Here is a 23589-nt window from a genome sequence, read left to right as displayed (position 1 = left end):
AATGTGCACATGTACCCTAAAACATAAAGTATAATTTAAAAAAAAGAATAATAATAAATGGTGAAAAGGAGTTTCAGATTGATTTTATAGATAAACTTAATTATAAATAATAAGAAAAAAATAATCATTGCTTTTAGGAGAGTTATGCCCTGTTATGGTTCTGAATATCTCTAAGATCATTTGCACCTTTTATTAACTGCTTATTAGAATAATAAAGACAACTCTTAGGAGCCAAAAGTCATTAGAGCATAAGGTACACACAGACAAGCACATACGAAAACATACATATTATCTATATTAGAAAAAGCTTATGACTCCAATATTATAACCAGTCTTTCTATGAATCTGTTCTCCTCTTCTCACTTTTAAGCAATTGGCTTTTGAAATGGGATACATGGGCCTATAAAGGAATTGATCTTGTTTTTATTTTGTATCTTATAAACTATTTTTCATAAAATCATCTCATAGTATCCTAACACAATCACTGTCAAATTCTGTGTTGAAAACATTGCAGATTATTTAACATTTACACATATGTATGAGAATGAGAGAGAGAGAAAGAAGGTGACAGAGGAGAGTGTGTGTGCAGGTGCATGGGAATACAAGTGCTGAAGTAAGTTTCATGCCTGAGAATCAAATAAAAAAAATGCTAAGTGTGGGAGGGCAATTTCCCTACTGGGTTTGTGAGTGTATGTGTGTGTGTGTTTGTGAGTGTATGTTTGTCAGGAGAAGCAAATTGCAGAATATTCTAAATCTAAAGTAAGTACACCAGAAAACCATCAATGCCAGAAAAGTTTTTGTGAATAATAGGTCAATCTCTGCTGCTGGGATGATGTGAAATCACTTTGTTAAGTATCACAGAAAATTTCAAAAGTGTTTTATGGAATTCCCTAATTTATTTTATTCTGTAAAAATATTAGAATTGTTTATGACTGACTGCTTCAAAATTAGTTCCTCAAAATTGGTTAGATCATATATGTGATCTTGGTATAATCAGGATTTCTGTTCCCATAAAAGACTTCCAATTGACATTCTTATTCTTCATCCCTCCATTGGCAACACTGGGCTAATCTCTAACCAATTAAGCTACACTTTCTACTTTCTGTCTCTGCTTCCAGGCTGCTCTCAATGTTTTGCAGTGCTTAGCAAAATATGATTAGCCCTATTGCATATTTATTGCTTCTGGGATGATCCTGTCCCATCTATCAATAATATTTTCTTCTGTTCCTTGTAGTGTCAACTCTACAGCTGTTTTATGTTTCCATATATCTGTAGAAATTTTATTTACAGATTGAGAATTTTGAGGTTACCTTACGATTTTCCTTCAACTGTTCTTCTCACCTGCAGAAAACCTGTATTTTTTTAACCTCCATTTAGTCTCTCTTCTTTTCACTCACATTTCCTTCCAGCTTTCATAAATATCTTTTTTGACCAATTATTTTTTTGCCACCTTGCCTCTGATCCATCAAATTTTCTCTGCAGTGACTCCATCTCTCCCTCACTCAAATGTGTTTAACATAATCTTATTTCTGGTGACATTTCTAGTTAGCATTCCTTCTTCTTGCCAATGAACCATATTAATGAAGCAAAAGTAGGAATTCAAGTTAACCACTTGCACAAACACACACTCTCTTTGGAATGCGTCTTATTGTCTATAACTATATTTAAATTGTTGTTTCAAATGTTCCTATTATCCCAGTACGTGAAAAACCTAAATGACAACATCACCCATTCATTGATTCAGTAAACATTTGTTAAGAGTACCATAGATCAAGAACTATTTCTAGTACTGGCAAAACAGAACAAGAGATTGGTTACCAAACTTAGAAGGCTTCTGTTCAAATGAGGTGCATAGGGGTTAAACACATACAAAGACAAATTGATCTACAAGGTCACGATAAACTATTAAAAATCAAAGTTTGGTGAGGAAATAGAGCAATGTATGTGCTGTCGTAGACAGAATGATCAGCAAGGCCCCTCTCTCATGGCAACTTTTTAGCCCAAATTTGAGGAGAGGGGATTTAGAGGGGAGGGGAAGACGAAGCATCTAAAGCACAAGCAAGCTTGGTTGGCTCCAGGAACTTAAGGAGTATACAAGGTAATATATTAGGAAAGAGGGTTAGGCAATTGGGCAACATTGCATAGGCTCAAAGTAAGAAGAGACCAAAGGTAGAATTTTGAATTATAATTCTACTGATATGAGAAGTCTTTTATATGTTAAGCACGGAAAAGTAATAATCTGACATAAATTATAAAAAGATACCTGTGGGTGTTGTGTGAAAAATAAACAAGTGAGGAAAAGGGGGCAAAATCTCCTTGCAGTGTTGAAAGTTCTTGGTCAGGTGGCCTTGGGGATTTCTCTTTCCCCTTGGCTTCCAGGGCATGGTACTATGCTGCTCTTCTGTCTCCCTATTAGTTTACTTACAAAATCACTCACCTTCTTTCTGTTTTTTTTTTTTTTTTAAGTGTCAGAGCTTTCTCTTTATTGCTTAATCAAAGTATATTCCTATTTTTTCTGGAATCAATTCTCTTCCAGTACTTTAGAAATTACTTAGTGCATACTTCATTTATATACTAGAACATTTTTATTAAAGAATGCGTAACTCATTGTAAGCCCAAGAGAACCAATAAAATTTTATTGGTTTTCAGGTAGAATCTCTCTCTCTCTCTCTGTCTCATACACATGTGTATGAGAGAGAGAGGCAGAATTTGTGTATATGTATAAGTATATAATTTTTAGTTGGCTTGGCATTTCCAGGGGAAATAAACACCACTCTTGCAAAAGTGCAGTAAGAAAAACCTACCAACTCTAAGAGAGATCTACAATTTTGCTTGTGTGAGAATAAGTGCAAAATCTTTGGAAGAAACATCAAAAAGACAAATATTTAATAATTCAAGATCTGAGTGTGGTGGCTTACACCTGTAATCCCACCATTTTTCATTTTGGGAAGCCAAATCACGAGGATCACTTGAGCCCAGAAGTTTGAAACCAGCCTGGACATTATACTGAGACCTCGTCTCTGCTAGAAATTAAAAAAAAAAAAAATCCAGGTGTGGTGACACACACCTGTAGTCCCAACTACTTGGGAGGCTGAAGTGGGAGGATAGCTTGAGTCCAGGTGGTTGAGCCTGCAGTGAGCTGAGATAGTGCCACTGAACTCCAGTCTAGGTGACAAAGGGAGACCTGTCTCAAAAAAAAAAAAAAAAGGGTTATTCAGAAGTTGTACTAGATCAGAATATTGAACCTAATCTCAGGGCAAGGAGAATAGTTGTCTAGTATAATAAGATAGGAAGTACTCAGGACATATTTCTATCCATATCTTGCTCAATACTGTGAGCCCTAAATAAGTATTTTTATTAATTTAAATATTATGTATTTTTATCTTAGGTAATAATAACAATTGTTTATATTTATGAAGTACAATATGATATTTTGAGCTATGTATACATTATAGAGAAAATTCAATTAAACTAATGAACATATCCATCCCCACGCCAACTTGTCATTTTTTTTTTTGGTGAGAATGTTAAAAATATATTATTTCAGCAATTTTGAAATATACAATTTACTAAGAATATTTGAAAATTAGTATGAATTGTAGTCACCATGCAGTGCAATACATTACTGAAATGTATTCCTACAGTCTAACTGAAACTTTGTAGCCTGTGATCAACATTTTCTCTTTCCCTATCCCTCTTACTCTCAGACAGCCTCTGGAAATGACTTTTCTACTCTGTTTCTATGAGACTGACTTTTTTAGATACCACATATAAGTGGGATTATATATATTTGTCTTTCTGTGCCTGGCTTGTTTCACTTAGCATAATATTGTATTAGTCCGTACTCACGCTGCTACAAAGAACTACCTGAAACAGGGTAATTTATGAAGAAAGAAGTTTAATTGACTCACAGTTACACAGGCTGTACAGGAAGCATGGGGGGGCATCAGAAAACACACTCATGGAAAAAGGCAAGGGGAATCAAGTATCTCTTACCATGGCAGAGCAGGAGAGAGAGCAAAGGCGGAGGTATCACACATTTTTAAACCATCAGATATCATGAGAACTCAATTTCATGAGAACAGCAAGTGGAAAATCCGCCATCATGATCCAATCACCTTCATCAGGCCCTCTTCCAACATTGATAATTATTATTCAATGTAAAATTTGAGTGGGGACATAGAGCCAAAGCATATCATTCCACCCCTCGCCCATTCCAAATTTCATTTCCTTCCACATTCTAAAACCAGTCATGCGTTTCCAACAGTCCCCCAATATATTAACTCACTTCAGCATTAACTCAAAAGTCCGAGTCCAAAGTCTCATCTGAGAAAATGCAATTCCCTCCCACCTATGAGGCTGTAAAATAATAAAACAACTTAGTTACTTCCAAGATACAAAGGGGGTACAGAAATTGGGTAAATACTGTCATTGCAAAAGGGAGAAATCAGCCAAAACAAAGAGACTACAGGCCCCCAGCAAGTCCAAAACTCAGCAGGGCAGTCTATAAATCTTAAAGCTCCAAAATGATCTCCTTTGACTTCATGTCTCACATGCAGGCCACAGTGACACAGGGGCTGGGCTCCCAAGGCCTTGGGCAGCTCCACTACTGTGGCTCTGCAGGGTCCAGTCAGCATAGGCTGCTTTCACAAGCTGACATTGAGTGCCTGTGGCTTTTCAAAACACACAGTGTAAGCTGTCTTTGTATCTACCATTTGGGGTTATGGAGGACAGTGGCCCTCTTCTCACAACTCCACTAGGCAGTGCCCCAGTGGGGACTCTGTGTGGGGGCTCCCACATTTCCTCTCTGCACTGCCCTAGTAGAGGCTCTCTATGAGGGCTCCATCCTGCAACAGACTTTACCCTGGACATCCAGATGTTTCCATACATCCTCTGAAATGTAGGTGGAGGTTCCCAAATCTCAACTCTTGCCTTCTGTGCACCTGCAGGCCTAATACTGCAAAGAAGCCACCAAAGCTTGGGGCTTGCACCCTCTGAAGCAACATCCCTAACCATATCTTATCCCATTTTAGCCATGGCTAGAGCTGGAGCAGCGGGGACACAGCATGCCAAGTCTTGAGGCTACACAGAGCAGTAGGGCCCTGGGCCTGTCCTACAAAACCATTTTTCCATTCTTGGCCTCCAGGCTTGTGATGGGAGGGGCTGTCATGAAGCTTTCTGACACAACTTGGAGACATTTTCCCCACTGTCTTGGTGTTTTTCATTTGGCTCCTCTTTGCTTATGCAAATTTTTGCAGCAGGCTTGAATTTCTCCCGATAAAATGGGTTTTCCTTTTTCACCACCTGGTCAGGCTGCAAGTCTTTCGAACTTTTATTCTCTGCTTTCCTTTTAAACATAAGTAAGTTCCAATTTCAGATTGTCTCTTTGTGAATGCATGACTATACACTGCTAGAAACAGCCTGGTCACCTCTTGAATGCTTTGCTGCTTAGAAATGTTTTCTGTCAGATACCCTAAATCATCTCTCCGAAGCTCAAAGTTCCAAAGATCTCCAGGACAGGGGCAAAATACTGCCAGTGTCTTTGCTAAAGCATAACAAGAGTGACCTTTATTCCAGCTCCCAGTAAGTTCCTCATCTCCATCCGAGACCACCTCAGCCTGGACTTCATTGTCCATATCACTATCAGCATTTTCATCACAACCATCAACCAAGTCTATAGGAAGTTCCAAAGTTTCTCACATCTTCCTGTCTTCTTCTGAGCCCTCCAGACTGTTCCATCCTGTGCCCATTACCCAGTCCCAAAGCTGCTTCCACATTCTCAGGTATCTTTATATCAGTACCTCACTCTCAGTACCAATTTCTGTATTAGTCTGTTCTCATACTGCTATAAAGAACTACTTGAGACCGGGTACATTATGAAGAAAAGAAGTTTAGTTGACCCACAGTTCCACAGGCTGTACAGGAAGCATGGCTAGGAGGCCTTAGGAAACATACAGTCTTGGCAGAAGATGAAGGGAAAGCAAGCATGTCTTACCATGGCAAAGCTGGAAAGAGAGAATGAAAGAGGAAGTGACACACACTTTTAAACCATCAGATCTCATGAGAACTCACTCACTATTATGAAAACAGCAAGAGGAAAATCTGCCCCCATGATCCAATTACCTCCCACCAGGACCCTTCCCCAACACTTGGGGATTACAATTTGATATGAGATTTGGGTGGGAACACAGAGGCAAACTATATCAGATGTCCTCCAGTTTTATCCATGTTGTCATACATGAATGAATAAAATTGGTCTATAGACACAATGAAATACTATACAACCTTTAAAAAAGAAAATTCTGGATATATATTTTTAAGGTGTATTTATAAATAAATGTTTTAAATATCATTGAATATTAAGGGTTAAATGTTTAATAAATATTAATGAAAGTTACCATAAAACTCAGATCAGAAAACTAAAAAGCCTTGCAGAAAGCTTTACAATAATGATTTATTGAAGAATAACTTAAAAATTATATTTTTGTGGAAACTGCTTTTAAGTTAAAAATTGAGAGACTACCTTACTTCACATTATGATCCATCTGAGAGGAAGGTATGAATCTGATTTTTATGTTTTAACTACCTCATAATATGCCATAACATGTAGCCTAGTGATGGGTATTAAATATTTTCTTCAGTTTTGATTTCTCTTATGCAAACAATGTTGGAATTAACCTTTTGAGGTACATACCTTTTCTGCATGTAATCAACACTTTAGTAGACAAAGAATGGTAGAATACCTAAGATTGCCATTTATAAAAATCCAAACAAATACCAACTTTTTATTTTGACTTTTTTAACTTAAACATGCAATCTTTTTTCAGTTTGGTTTGTTAAAAAAAAAAAGGATTCTATGTTTTTTCTAGTATTTTACATTGTCACAATATTTAACTAAGATTGACTGTAGAAATCATGAGCTGAATTAGTTCACACATCTTAATTCTTTGTCCCCTCAAACAAGCAATTAATACTATCATTGTTAATAAGCACATTCACCTGAACATTATTAAATTCAATGGCCTAATTGGCCCTCAAAGTAAGCCTTTACATAGACTCTATCTGTTGTGAGTTGATGGTCGCTCCCTTTGCCCTCCCCACTGCTTTGGGCTGCCTAAAGAGAGAAATAGGTCATAGAAAATAAAAGAGCTCTTCAGAAACATTCCATCTCCAAACTCTCCTTCCTTACCTTTCTATGATGTAAAATAAGGGTGCTTTTTCCTTCTCCCATGAAGTATTCATAGCCCCAGATCTGTTCGTCCTATTTATGAGAAGTCCACTTACCATTTTGGCTGGAGGTCTGAGAAATCTTTATGTTGACAGAAATGCATAAATTTTAAATGACTGATAAAACGTATAAAAGAGAAGCTGTATAAAGAATAGAAATAGAATGTTGTATTAGTCCTTTTTCACATTGCTGATAAAGACCTACCTGAGACTGGACAATTTTCAAAAGAAAGAGGTTGAATGGACTTACAGTTCCACATGGCTGGGGAAACCTCATAATCATGGTGGAAGGCAAGGAGAAGCAAGGCACATCTCACATGGATGGTAGCAGGCAAAGAGAGTGAGAATTGTGCAGGGAAACTTCCATTTTTAAAACCGTCAGATCTTGTGAGACTCATTCACTGTCATGAGAACAGCATGAAAAAAACCTGCCCCCATGATTCAATTTCCTCCCACTGTGTCACTCCCACAGCACATGGGAATTCAAGATGAGATTTTTGTGGGGATACAGCCAAACCATATCAAATGTGAACCTCCCAAATTAAGGCAGGGGGAAATGACATAAGTGCTAAGAATCCTATTTAAGGGATAAATACAATGAAGAACATGTGTAATTAGAAAACATATCCTATGACAAGCCAACTTCAATTGCTGAATAAAAACAATAAAGAACAAAAAAGTGAGAAAAATACATATTAAATGATAACATGCAATCACATAATCACAAAACCAACCTATAGAACAGAAGCATCTCTCATAAACGTCGTGGCATCTAGAATGAAAATTAAGAAAACTTTATTTTATGTTTGAGGGGTGGGGGAGAAAAATGTCCATATTCTAATCAGCAGAACCTGTGAATTGTCTTTCACGGCAAATGAGACTTTGCTGATATGATTATATTAAGGATTTTGAGATGAGGATATTATCACAGTTATGCAGGTGGACCCAATGTAATCACAAGGGTCTTTACAGGAGTGAAGCAAGAACATCAAAGTCAGGGTTAGAAGATGTGACATTGGAAGCAAGAGGTTGAAGTGCTGTAAGGAATGGGCCACAAGCCAAGGAATATAGGCAGCTTCTAGAGAAGTTGAAGAAAAAACAGGAAATAAATTCTCTGCTCCAGACTTCAGAAGGAATGCAGCTCTGCCAACAACTTGATGTTAGATTTCTGTCCTCCAGAATTATATGAGAATAAATTTACTTTCTTTTAAGCTTACTTTGTGTTAATTTGTTACACAAGCAATAGAAAATTAGTATATATGTATATACCTATGATATATAAATGACTCATTACATAGATCTACACACATACATATTGCAAGAGCTGTTTTGCAATATTGCAGTTATCTTGTTTATGTGACATATACTTATATAATTAGTAAAACAGTAGCAATTATGTTAACAATGGATAACTAAACTTAAAATTATAAAGTAGGAGCTAAAAGTTTTACCACTTTATTTATTTATTTGTTTATTTAATTATTTGAAATAGAATCTCTTGCTCTGTCTCCCAGGTTGGAGTGCAGTGGTGTGATCTCGGCTCACTGCAACCTCCATCTCCTAGATTCAAGCGATTCTCCTGCCTCAGCCTCCTGAGCATCTGGGACTACAGGCAAATGCAACCATGCTCAGCTAATATTTGTATTTTTAGTAAGGATGGGTTTTCACCATGTTGGCCAGGCTTGTCTTCAACTACTGGCCTCAGGTGATCCACCCACTTCGGCCTCCCCAAATGCTAGAATTACAGGTGTGAGCCACTGCCCACCCAAGTTTTACCACTTTAGATGCACTATTTCCTTTGATCACTTCCTGCTTCAAACTGACACTATAATAATAATTTCTAAATGTCCTGTTATATGATTTAAACCACTAACTGCTTAAGTGTCCACCTTAATGGAACCCTTTTATATTCAGAAGAAATATGGTTTAAGAATAAAGCATTCAGGCCGGGTATGGTGGCTCATGCCTGTAATCCCAGCACTGGGAGGCTGAGGCAGGCAGGCAGATCACAAGTTCAAGAGATTGAGACCATCCTGACCAACATGGTGAAACCCCCTCTCTACTAAAAATACAAAAATTAGCTGGGCATGGCGGCACATGCCTGTAATCCCAGCTACTTGGGAGGCTGAGGCAGGAGACTCACTTAAACCCAGGAGGCAGAGGTTGCAATGAGCTGAGATCGTACCACTGCACTCCAGCCTGGTGACAGAGCAAGACTCCATCTCAAAAAAAAAAAAAAAAAAGAATAAAGCATTCAGAACCTAGAGATAACCTAGAGTAAAACACTTGGGCACAAATCTGAGATCTAGCTTTAATAATTATATTGCTTTAAGTAAGCCACTCGGCCTCTTTGCCTCAATTCTGTTTACAGTAAAATTGGTTTAATAATAATAATAACAATCTCCTTATCTAATGATTAAACTCAAGGAAGATAATAGCTGTGGAATACTCAGGTTTAGCACATAGTAAACCCTTAGCTCTTGTTTCATTTTCCTCCTTTGGTTTGTATATATAATTAAATTTATATCATGATGAAATAAAATAATATAAATATGATTAACTTAATAAGGCTTATAATACAATTGAGATGGGAAAAATAGTACACAAATTCCACTAATTCTCAAAGCATTTTCCCAATTGTACTTTTTATTAAAAGCAATCCTTATCTGAGTAAATGAGAATGTTTATATTGTATTCCTGTATAAGAAAAAATTATTACAGACACAATTTGTAAATTATTTCATGGTCCCTGTTGACATTTAAAATGATCAAACACTCTTTGATCCATTCATCCTTCTTGTGTGAATGTATCTTAAAAAAAAAAAGCCTGATGCACAAAGGTGAGTGTACATGGTATGTTAGATTAAGGGGTTATTAAACATGAAAAAACTGAAGCAACCTAAATATTTACCTGTGTTAGTATGCTAGGGCTGCCCATAACAAATGACAATAAACTAGGGCACTTAAACAACAGAAATATATTTCCTCCCAGCTACTGAGTCTAGAAGATAAAGATGTTGGCAGGGTACGTTTTTTCTGACATCTCTCTCTTTGACTTGCGGATGGCTGCCTTCTCTCTGCGTCCCCACATGAACTTTCCTCTGTGTATGTACATGTCTGTTTTCTAATTGCCTTTTCTTAAAAAGACTCCAGTCACATTGGATTAGCTCTCACCCAAATGACCTCATTTTCCCTCACGGCTTCAAAGGCCATTCTCCAATTGCAGTCACATTCTGAGATACTGGGGGTTAGAAATTCAACATAAGAATTTTGGAGGAACACGAGTTGGCCCCTAACATTATCCAAAATGAAACATTTCTCTTTAATTTTTAAGCAGTCTATTTAAAAGAGAATTGCTAAATTAAATGCCATATGTTGGCATAATTCACAGCCACTAATGTGAAAATATTTCCAGAATATTTCTAAATTTAAAAAATGCTATTTTTATGGTAAGCTTGTATAATCCTCACATGTATACATATATGAACACACAAAAAATACAGGAAAATTGGCAGTAGACAGGAAAATTGCCAGTAGAGGAAAGTGTGAAGAGAGGTATTAATACTCTATATCCTTCTATATCATCTTAAAAGTATTATTTAAAATAACTTTGTTTTTAATAAAAGAAATACATGTTCATGTAAAAGGGAAAAAGGAAGAGACAGGAATAGACAGAAAGCCAACATTTTCTTTGTTTTTCACGTAACAGTGCATTCTATATCAACCAGATAGTGTGTGTGTGTGTGTGTGTGTGTGTGTGTATGTATGTACCTAACCACAGTGATGCATTTACACCTTGAATTAGAGTACATCTCCTTGCTTGCTATCCTCAAAGACTTCCTTTTATTCCTGAAATAAAATACCCAAGTCCAAAACTCTTATTTCACTGTAGACTGCCATCCATTATCTGTCCTCTCACAACTTTCTGATCTTATTTTCTGAAAATTTCCCTTGCTGTATCACACTTACATGAAGAATTAGAAACTGGAATTGTAGTCGAAATTAATGTGTATTACGTTAGTATGCATGTAGTATTTCTTCTTATTGACCTATCTTTGAAATTCTTCATATCATTATTTATAAAAACATAGCATTATATTAGAAGAATGCATAATACTGTATGAATGACTGTGGATAGATTCCATTGTCAGCGGGATGAATTTTGCACCCAGTTAAAACACTGAAAAATAATTTTCTGGAAGATTCATGCATTGTTAATTTTCATAAATTTTGCAGAATTGACATCTGAAAAATATAGCACTACTCTGAAACTCTTACCAATAATTTTTATTTTCAGAAATTTAAATTACTCATAATGTGATAGGTTACAAATGGCATGTCAGTATTCTTTAATATAATTTTCTTATAATAAATTTGGGTTTTATTCCACATATTTGCAGAAAGATAAAATTTTAATTCATTTTCTAATTCTAATATATGTCACATCTTCATTCTTTTCTCACATTTATTTATATTTTTATCCAAAACATTCTTATACTCGATCTATTTAAATATTAAAGAAAATAGGCCTGTATCTTTTGTTTTGTCATTCCCTTTTGCAACACTATGTAATATTTAAGTGATGTTATTTTTTTACTTTAATTTTTAAGTAGTCTAATGCCTCATTAGTTTCCATTATCCTTTGGGTTGTATCAATGCAGGAATTGAGTTTATGTTTCTTAAACAATTATATTGGCAAGTTCTTAAACTATATATACATATATATATTCATTTGCACTAGTTGTAGCAAACACAAGTGCCTTTTTAGGTTCAGTAGGAAGATTTTTAGTGTTCTTATCTTTGTTTATGATGGTGAGTGCTGATAAAAAATAACTATCAATTCACTCTATTTGATTTAGTTAATTTTACAGAATGATTGGAGAATTTTTCAGATAGTCTTATGAAATGTATTGCTGTGTGATATTAATTTTTCTTTGAAATTATAATGTTTAATTGCATTACAAACATGTTAACATAAACTATTTATGCACGATGAGAACAATTTCCATAATTAAAGTTCAGTTGTATTCTCTTTTCTAATTATTTATAATAGTAATAGATATTATTATTAACATGTATTAATTTGCTAGGGCTACGATAGCAAAGTAACACTGGGTGCGTTAAGCAACAGAAATTTATTTTCTCACAGGTCTTCAGGCTGGAAATCAAACCAACATTTTGACAAGGTTAGTTTTCTCTGAGGCCTCTTTCCTTGAGTAGGCAATGTCTGTCTTCCCCCTGGGTCATCACGTCTTCTTTTCTCTGTAGTTGTCTGTGTCTTAAACTCTTTTATATTTGGATATTAATTATACTGGATTAGGTGCACTCCAATAACAGTATTTAACCTTAATTACCTCTTCAAAGTAAACAGGATATCTCTAACTACAGTCACATTCTGAGGAACTGAGCGTTAGGATTTCAACACATAAATTTGGAAGAGGAAGGCAAAATTCAGTTCATAACACTATATGTCACAAAATTATTATACTTATTAACCAACATAAAATGAACATACAATTTCCCATTGGAGGTGGGCTAAACATTTCACAGAGTTTTTCTTATTCATTAACAAAATTAATAATTTAAAATATCAGAAAATTAACCAGCAGCATATTTTGTTTGTGGCCCATATGCATACACATTAACAGATGTTTCACTTCCACTTATTTTTATAATGTTGTTATGCTAACTTCATAAAACAATTTTGAAATAATTTCTTTTCTTTTCTATTGAATTTCAAAATATATTGTATACATGTTTCTTACAGGTGTCTTTTGGTTTCACATGTTATTAACATTCTCTCTTGGTTTTTGACCTTAAATGTCACTACAGAAACCTAAAAGGCCAAAAGAATATATTCTATCTTTTTAGAGCTTTGCCTTCGTTGTGAGATACAAGAACTATTTTCTAAATTTAAACCTTTATTAAATGTACTCTAATTGATTATAATTTGATTTTAATTTTATTTAGAAAATATAGTTGCACATTACATTTCTTTACCTAAGAAAGTTTTATTTTTACTGGATCTTAAACTATTTTTATATATTATTTAGTATTAATCTATTTTTGGGAATTTCAATTATATTTATGGAATTTCTATATTTGTCTGAATATAGCTGTCATTTTTCTTCAATAATTTTTATCTGTTTTCTTTTCATTTTTGTGTCATTTTCTAAAACTTTTTTTTTTTTTTGAGAGGGAGTCTTGCCCTGTCACCCAGGCTGGAGTGCAGTGTCACAATCTCGGCTCACTGCAACCTCCACCTCCCAGGTCCAAGTGATTCTCCTACCTCAGCCTCTCGAGTAGCTGGGATTACAGGTGTGAACCACCACGCTCGGCTAAATTTTTTTTATTATTATTTTAGTAGAGATGGGTTTTCACCATGTTGGCCAGGCTGTTCTCCAACTCCTGACCTCAAGTGATCTCCCTGCCTCGGCCTCCCAAAGTGCTGGGATTACAGGTGTGAGCCACTGCACCCGGCCCTAAAACATATCCTTTACATTCATGAATTTATTTTTAGCCAAGTCTGTTCTGTTTCTTTCTGTGACTAAATGGCTTTAATTTGTTAATAGGTGAATCTTTCACATAGTTACTGAATCCTCCAATGCCGTTTTATCTCATTTACTCTCTTTAATAATTATATATCTTTTCTTTCAAATCCTACTTAGATGTTTTTATAAAATATTTTTCCTCATAATATTTGAAGCTAGATAAATTATCTGCTTGAAATTTTGTTCAGAATTCTGAACATTTCTTTCTCTGTTTCATATTTTTCATCTACCACGTTTTGAATATTTTTACTCATTAAATTTTCTTTGTAACATCTGTGCATGGATGTTCTTTCCTGCTTAATATTAATATTTAAGTATCAAAAGGCTTGTCTCTATCTCTCTTTGTTCAACAAAAATATTTGAGTTTGAGAAAGTATCTTGGGGAAAGAAAAGTTACCAGCTGGGTTTAATTGAAAACAATGTGTTTGACTAGTTCTCTCTCATCATGTGTGTCTTCTTCCTGTGAAGCCATATGTCTCCCTGAATTTCGAGAATTCCTTTTGGGATGAGCGTATCTACTAGGTGAGAGCTCATATGCCTTTAAACTAGCCAGAGTGCTCTCTTTACTGATGTATAGTGCATTTATCATGCTTCAACTGACTCTAGAAAGCATTTACAAAGTCACTGACACTTGATCTCTTTACTCTCATGATCTCACCTCCAGGCCATTTTTCTTGGTTTGGAAGAAAAAGGACGTGTCACCCCTGCTATATATCTCTGATGTAGTAATGGGTCAGAATAGGAACGCTCCTTCTATTTTCCATGACCGTCTAACCTGAAAACCTGGAAGGCATCATTCTCTAGTTATGTTATTCTTTACCTTTTCACGATCATTTCAGTTAGCTTTATCTTAATTTTATTTAAATTTGCATATTTGATAGATATTAGTAAAATGTAAACTCTATTTTATTATTTATAATTCAGTTGAATATGAAGCTTTTTAAAAATTTATTATTATGCATGTTTTTGGAAAATAAAGACTAGAATAAAAATGTCTATATTTTTCTATCTTTACTCAAATATTTCATATAATAATTTTAACACCTTATTTTAATGTAGCTACAAACTTTGTTTTCAGACCCCATCTGTTACATTTTATGCATATGAGTATATCCACTATGTAAAATATGAGGAGAGTAATATGTGATATTAATGTATACGTAAAATGTAATGTATGTATTGGTAAAATCTACATATTTCTGATATCTGTCTTTTAATCTTTTCTTTTACTCCTTAAAATGCAGTAGATTTGTATGTACATTTTTGAAAATAGTGAAATTCATGGTATTTTTTTCTTTTTTGGACAGGATATATTCCATCTGACCTCCTCCCACTTCTACTTTTTTATGGTAAAAAGAATCTGAAATTAGCACTTGGGAAATTAGACTGCATAGAAAGATTTTCTCTCATCATATCTAGTAATATAAGTAAGCAAGCATCGGAGTAATAGCACTTATTTTAAGTAGTACCAGAGGCCAATAACCTAGTTTACTTACATGTTCTTATTTATTTAACTGCACGCAGTTATGGAGATATAATATAGTGACAATTTGATTATAGGCACACAGATTCTCTAATCCTTATTTTTTTTTGAAACATCATGTATCTATTCAGGGAAAGACACTTATCAAAAACTTTTATTAATTTGCATCTTAAAAACTGAAAGTCATTGCAACTATGATTGGAAAAGCTCACCTCACTTCCAAATTCTCCCAGGCTCCTTTCTCTAAGGAACCACCCACACAATCATTACAGGCAGCAGAATTCATTGAGTGGTATGGACAAGCATCTTTCCTTCCTGCTTCCAGGCCCACTGTAGACAGTGTGCAGTTTGAAAGCTGGCAGACAGTATTACAAGGTGTGCAGAAAAATCCCATAACTATGCTGCAACTCCAGGGTAAAAAATTATCCTCCCAACATACCACTCCTAAAATACCAAAAGGTAAGACCTATCAATAGCCTTGCTTGTTTCTATAAATTTGTGGTTATTTTTATTATCTACTTTTTAAATGTTTTAAAGAGAAATGTAAAAGCAAAAACCAAAATGGAGGGGAAAGTATAATAAACATCCATGTGCTTATTGTTTATGTCTAAGATTTATCAACCTTTTTACCACTTCATTTGTTCTACTTTCTGTGTTTTGCAATTGAGCCAGCATATTTTAAAACAAGCCCAAAACTTTATGTCATTTTTCTTATAGATTCCATAGTATGAATGGCTAACTGATAAGAAGTTTGGTTCATAAAACAACCATAGCATTTATCACATATCAATGGCTAAGTCATGTGATTTCTCCCATAGTTCTCCCTCTTATCTGTATTCCTTACCCTAATTTGGATCACTGTTATTCTACCTAGTTTTCTCTAACAAATGTCTAACTATATTTTTCCTCCAGTATTGTTTTTCTTGTATCTATTTCTTTAAGGGCAGCTGCCGTGGTCTTTCGAAAAGCAAATCCGATCGTATTGTTCCCCAGGTTAATTAAAAGCTGTTTATTACTTTCTGAATAATGCACCAATTATTTAATATGCTTCATATGGTCTTTCATGACTGGTTTCTTTGCCTGCCTTATCTTGCACCCAATTGAATTTTAATGGCAGAGTAGTCAATATTTTTTCTGGGTATCCATATACTGGAATAATTTATATACTGGCTGGAGTAATCGTTTTCTCTTCTTTGTTAGTCTTTTAGGTTTAGCTCATAAATTCTTGCTGCATGAAATATTGACTGCTGTCCTAAGTTCTGGTTACCTCTCCTTTCCAAACGCTCTCACAGCCCACTATGATTTCCTTGTCAATTACTACATTGCACTGCAAGTTTCTAAGCACATGTCTGTATCATTCTTGATTTACTTTTAACCCTATACCTAAATAATTAGTAGACTTGGTTGATCTTACCTTTGAAACAATTCCAATGTGTTCAGTTCTCTTCCTATGTACTGCTACTAATCTCCTCAAGTCACCATATCTTATGACTTAATTCCTGGTATCTGTTTCATTTTCCTACTTTAATTCAACACATAATATCTACAATATATATTTTTTTAAATACCAAGTGACTCTTGCTCCCAGGCCATTTATACACCCTATGATTACTGATTAGTTTTGGAATAAGTTACATTATGCCCACGTGACCTATGTATTCTGGCCCTTGCCTACGCCTCCAACTTTATCATTTTATGTCACTGTGTCCCATTTTCTCGTACTGTTCAAATCACACAAGTTTTCTTTGCTTCTAAAATATGTTGAGATTATTTTTGGTCAACTTAAGGGAATTTTTAACCCTGCTTCCTCTCTCTAGATTGTTCTTCCAACTACTTTTGCCAATGTCTCCTTCCTACCTTTCATGTTAAATGTTATGATCACAGAAGTCATCTTTGAATTCTTTCTTTTATCTCAATACCATTCTGTATTTGTGGGCTGTTTAATTTGTGGACTTAAATATAACCATTTTTGTTTTTTTGTTTATGAATATTATGTGGATCTGTAAAAAAAAAAGCATTCTCTCTTTAATTGCAAGTCTATATTAGTAGGGTTCTCCTAAGAAAATTAATCAAAAGGATATGTTTATATGTAGAAAGATATTTATTATAAGGCAGAGGCTTGCACAATTATGAAGGCTGACAAGTCCAAAATATGCTGGGTAGGCTGGCATGTTGGAAACCCAGGGGAGCTGTTGCGGCATCTTTAGTTCAATCCAAAGGCTGTCAGTCTAAAGCCTCAGAGGGACCAATATTCCAGGCCAAGTCTGAGAGCTCTCGGCTAAAAAATGTTATTTTATTTGAGGGACAGTGACCTGTTTTGTTCTGTTCTTGCCTTCAACTGAATGGATGAGGTTCACCTACATTTTGGAGGGTAATTCACTTTACTCAAAAGTCCATTGATTTGAATGTCAATCTTAATCATGAAACATTCTTACAGAAACACGCACAGTAATGTCTGACCAACTATCTGAACAAGTTGGCCTAGTCAAGTTGACACATAAAATTAACCATAGCAAAGGACAAGTTCCATAGTTATGTACAGGTCTCCTTTATCTATTATTATGTGGTTTAGATCTTCTCTATCCATATAGCCTTTGGTTCAATTTTTGTATCTTATAGATGTATTGGTCCTATGCTTTTTTTTTCCCTTGCATCTCCTATAGTTTCAGATTTCTGAAAATTAGGACTGTGCTGATTTTTAGATGAGTAATTATTAATATTCACTGTATAAGACTTCCGTGGTTTTTTGCAACCTGTACCATAAAAAAAAACTTTTTAAAAATCTCATTTAATGATTGACTGTATCAACTCTGCCTTGTGTAATATCAAGAGTATCATTCTGAATTTTGTTTATTTGCATCTTGCATGTATTTTACCATTATTTTATGTTTAACCTTTCAAAAATTGTTTAGTGTGTCCTTCCATACTGAATGGCATTAGATTTTTAAGTAAATGTGAAAATATTTATTTAATTGATCAACTGAGAGTACTTATTTTATTAACATAATTAATATTTTTACATTTCACTTATGTTATATAATTTACATTTTATTACCATCAAGTCAATATAGTCTTTTACTATGTCCTCTTTTGTGCTGTCCTTTTTAAAGTTTTTTTTATTATTAGTGAAGGTTTGTATTTTTATACTAATTACGCTTATACTAACAACTTTATAAAATATCCTTTGCAGGCTGGGCGCGGTGGCTCACACTTGTAATCCCAGTACTTTGGGAGGCCGAGGTGGGCGGATCACGAGGTCAGGAGATCGAGACCACCCTGGCTAACACGGTGAAACCCCGTCTCTACTAAAAATACAAAAAATTAGCAGAGCTTGGTGTCGGGTGCCTGTAGTCCCAGTTACTCGGGAGGCTGAGGCAGGAGAATGACGTGAACCCGGGAGACAGAGCTTGCAGTGAGCGGAGATTGCCCCACTGCACTCCAGCCTGCGAGACATGCTCCCCCCACCCCACCCCCCGCCCCCCACCAAAAAAAAAAATTCCTTTGCTCTTTCTTTTAAATAGGGTTTATAATTTTTCTGAAAGTCTTATGTTAACCTTTATATCAGTCACTTTAGCTGTCAGTTTATTCTCAGGATGGCTCAAATAAATTATTCTATGAGTGAACCCTTCATGTTGATACTAATATATCTCTGGGCTTCAAATATAAAAGTAACTGTGTATGTATATATCTTTGGCTCATAGTCTCTCTTTAAGTTACTTCATTGTCTTCTGACATGTAGTACTAATGTTGAAATGTAGGATGACCTAAGTTGTTCTTTGTTTCATTTTATTTTTTGATTGATTTGATCTTTTTGCCTTCCTGCAAAAAAAATATTTGGTGTGCCCTGTCAACACTTAGCTTCACTTAACAACAATAAAAAAGTAGTAAATGTTAGCTTTCAGTATTTTTTCTAACTACAATATTTGTATACTACTTCAGTATTTGCTTTGGTTTTCCTGAGACTCATATTCATTAGTTGCATTTTAAACATCTGTATTGATATATAATATGTGTACAATTTTATAGGGTACATGTGGTATTTTGTTATATGCATAGAAAGTGTAATCATCAAGTCAAGCTATCTAGAGTATCCATCACCATGAGTTTTTATCACTTCTATGTGTTGGGAACATGCCAAGTTCTCTCTGCTAACTATTTTGAAATACACATTCCATTAATTTTAACTATAGTCAACCTACCGTCTTACCAAACATTGGTACTTATTCCTTTTATTTAACTGTAGTTTGTACCCATTAACCAACGTTTCTTCACACCCCACCCCAAAGACACCCTTCCCAACCTCTGATAACTATCATTCTACTATTTACCTCCATGAGATCAACTTTTTAGCTTCCAAATATGAGTGAGAACATGTGATATTCGTCTTTCTGCACCTGGTTTATTTCTCTTAAAATAATGACCTCCGGTTCCATCCATGTTTCTTCAAATGACAAAATTTTATTTCTTTTTATGCCTGAGCAGTATTCCATTGTGTACATATATGACGTTTTCTTTATCCATTCATCCATTGATGAACACTTAGTTGGATATCATATGCTAGCTGATGTGAAGAGTCCTGCAATAAACATGGCAGTACATGTCCCCCTTTGATATACTGATACATTTTCCTCTGGATATATGTCCAGTAGTGGGATTGCTGAATTGTAGGGTGGTTCTATTTCTAAATTTTGGAAAATTTCTATGTTTTCCATAATGGCTGTACTAATTTACATTCACACTAACAGCATATAATTTCCTTTTTCTCCTCGTTTTTGCCAGGACCTGTTATTTATTTTGGTCAATTTAATAATGGCCATTCTAACTGGTGTAAGGTATTATTTCACTGTGATATTTATTTGCATTTCTCTGATGATTAGTAATATTGAGCATTTTTTCATATACTTGTTGGCCATTTATTTATCTTCTTTTGGGAGATGTCTGTTCACGTCCTTTCCCCACTTTTTAATGGAATTTTTCTTTTTTTTTTTTTTTTGCTGTTGAGTTGTTGGACTTCCTTGTATATTTTGGATATTAGTCCCTTTTCAGATGAATAGTTTACAATTTGTTTTCTTGTACAACAGATTATCTTCACTCAGTTAATTGTTTATCTATACAGAATGTTTTTAGTTTAATATAGTCCCATTTGCCTATTTTTGTTTTCATTGCCTGTACTTTTGAGATCTTGGCTATAAAATATTTGCCCAGCTCAATGTCCTATAATAATTCTTATATATTTTTAAAATAGTTTTATAGTTCTGGGTCTCAAGGGCTTTAATCCATTTTCAGTTGATTTTTGTATATGGTGAGAGATGGGATCTAGGTTCATTCTCCTGCATATGGATATCCATTTTTCCGAGCACCACTTATTAAAGATGATGGTCATTCCTTAATATATATTCCTGGTGCCTTGGTTAAAATTCAGCTGGCAGTAAATACGTGGATTTCTTGTTTCTTTATTCTTTTCCATTGGTATAGTGTCTGTTTTTATGCCAATACCATGTTCTTTTGTTTACCATAGCCTTGTAGTATAGTTTGAAGTCGGGTATTGTGAGCCTCCGCATTTGTTCTTTTTGGTTAGAATTGTGTTGGCAATTCAGGCTTTTTGTGGTTCCATGTGAGTTTTAGATTTTTTTTCTATTTATGTAAAAAATGACATTGGCATACTGATAGGAATTGCATTGAATCTGGAATTTGCTGTGAGTAGTATGGTCATTTATTTTTCTGATCCATGAGCATGGGATGTCTTTTCATTTGCTTTGTCTTTTTCGTTTTATTTCATCAATGTTTTGTAGTTGTTTTTGAATAAGTCTTTCACATCCCTGGTATAAATTATTCCTAGGTGTTTTATTTATTCTATGTAGCTATTATAAAGGGATTGTCTATTCTTATTTCTCAGTTAGTTCATTATCAGTGTATAGAAATGCTACTGATTTTTGTATATTGGTTTGTAAACCGAAATTTTAATGTACTTATTTATAAGATCTAAGAGATTTTCAGTAGAATATTATTTAGGTTTTAGGTTTTTATAGACATTATGTTAGATTGTCAGCAAAGAAGGACAACTTCTTTTTCTCTAATATGGATATCTTTTATGACTTTCATTTGCCTGATTGCTCTGATTAGGACTTTCACTACTATGTTGAATAGTCAAAGTGGGCATCCTTGTCATATTTTTGTTCTTCGAGAAAAGGTTTTCAGCTTTTCCCCATTCAGCATAATGTTAGCTTTTGCTTTGTCATATAGGACCTTTATTTTGTTGAGTAATATTTCTTCAGTACATAGTTTGCTGGGAGTTTTTATCATGAAATGATGTTGAACTTTATCAAATGTTTTTTCTGCATCTATTGAGACGATCTTATGGGTTTTGGCCTTTGTTTTGTTGATGTGGTATATCAAATTTATTGATTTGTGTATGTTGACACTTCTTCCTTGTCTCTCTGGGATGAATACTACCTGTTCGTGGTATAATAACTTTTTGGTGTACTGTTGGATTTGGTTTACTAGTATTTTGTTGATGATATTAATATCTGTATTTATCAATGTATTATTTGTCTGTAGTATATTTTTTGTTGTGCCTTTGCTTTTGGTATCAGGGTAATGCTGGTCTCATATAGTGAGTTAGAGAAAATTTCCTCTAGGTCAAGTTTTTGAAATAGATTAAGGAAAGTTCATTTTAGTTCTGTGAAAGTTAGGTAGACTTTGGTAGTGAAAGCATTTTGTCCTGGCTTCTTTTTGGAAAGGGGAAAAATTTTATTACTGATTAAATCTTATTACTCATTGTTGGTTTGTTCAGCTTTTTTTTCTTGACTCGATCTTGTTTAGCTGTATGGGTTCAGAAATGTATCCATTTCCTCTATGTTTTACAGTTTGTTATTGTTTAATTGCTAATAAGTTTCTGATTGTCATTTTTATTACTATCATTTATAATCTCTCCTTTTTCTTTTCTAATTTTGTTTATTTAGGTCTTCTTTTTGGTTAGTGTAATTGGTGTTAACTTTGTTTATGTTTTTGAAAAAACTTTTCATTTCATTGATTCACTTTTATTTTATTTTATTTTATTTTTTAGCCTTTTGTTCATTTAATTCTGGTCTGATCTTTTTTTTTTCTTCTTCTTCTACTAATTTTTGGATTGGTCTGATCCTTAGGTACATTGTTAGATTGTTTATTTGAAATATTTCTACTTTTGTAATATGGGCATTTATTACTATAAAATACCCCTCTTGGCACTGCTTTTGCTCTATCCCAAAGGTATTGTTATGTTAAGATTTTTTTTTTTCAAGCGTTGAAAAAATCCTCCTTAATTACTTTCTTGGCCCCATGTTTATTCAAGAGCCTGTTGTTTAATCTTTATGTATTTTTAGACTTTTCAAAGCTCTACTTGTTATTGATTTCTAGTTTTATTCTAGTGTGGTCTGAGAAGACACTTGATATGATTTCAATTTTTTAAGATTTGTTTTATGTCCCTAAAATTTCTATCCTGGAGAATGTTTCATGTGCTGGTGAGAAGAATATTTATTTTGGAGCTATTGAATGAAATATTCTGTAAAAGTCTGTTAGTTCCATTGGCTCAAAAGTACAGTTTATATTCAACATTTTTAAAAAAAATTTTCTGTGTAGATGACCAATCTAATCCTGACAGTGGAGTTTTGAAGTCCCTATTATTGTATTGGAATCACTCTCTCTCTTTAAATCTGATAATCTTTACTTCATATATCTGGATACTCTGGTTTTGGATGCACATATGTATAGAATAATTATTTCTTCTTGCGGATTTGATGCCATTATCATTCTGTCATGACCTTTTTCTCCCTTTTCACTATTTTTATTAAGGTCTGTTTTATTTAATATAATTACAGCTATGCCTGGTTTCTTTTTGCATGGAATATCGTCACTTTCTTTACTTTCAGTCTATAGGTGTCTCTGCAGGTGAGATAAGTTTCTTGTACACAGGATATAGTTGGGTTATTTATTTATTTATTGCAGAAAAGAGAAATTTTTAATACTCTGCTTCACACTAATAAAAATACACTAAGCTCAATTTCCATGTTCTCTGAAATAATATAAGTGATTTTGCAGTAATATATTTACTTACATTTATTCTGCTCATTGAAATATTTTCTTTAAGGAAATATACTTGGAATTTAACAACTTTCTCCACTCAATATCTTCAGCATATATTCATATAGGTAAATAAACAAACAATTTTTATTTAATATTTAAAATATCAAGTAAAACCATCTGAAAGTTATCAAGAATGTAAAGTACTATACAGTAGTTATTTTTTTTCTTAAGAAAACTTAAGGTAAACTTGTCTTTACTTTGATGGGT

General features: G+C 34.1%; 1 long non-coding RNA gene across 1 annotated transcript; it reads right to left on the bottom strand.

The window, feature by feature from the left end:
- Positions 1-3672: 3672 nt before the first annotated feature.
- Positions 3673-8247, bottom strand: LOC117980165 (uncharacterized). Its single transcript, XR_004671337.3, has 3 exons — positions 7478-8247; positions 7190-7368; positions 3673-6005 (listed from the first exon to the last, which is right to left on the bottom strand). It is a non-coding gene; the product is annotated as an uncharacterized LOC117980165 (long non-coding RNA).
- Between the last annotated feature and the right edge of the window lie 15342 nt (positions 8248-23589).

Source organism: Pan paniscus, chromosome 4, assembly GCF_029289425.2.
Source record: "Pan paniscus chromosome 4, NHGRI_mPanPan1-v2.0_pri, whole genome shotgun sequence".
Taxonomy (NCBI): Eukaryota; Metazoa; Chordata; class Mammalia; order Primates; family Hominidae; genus Pan; species Pan paniscus.
This window is presented reverse-complemented; position numbering and strand designations above follow the sequence as displayed.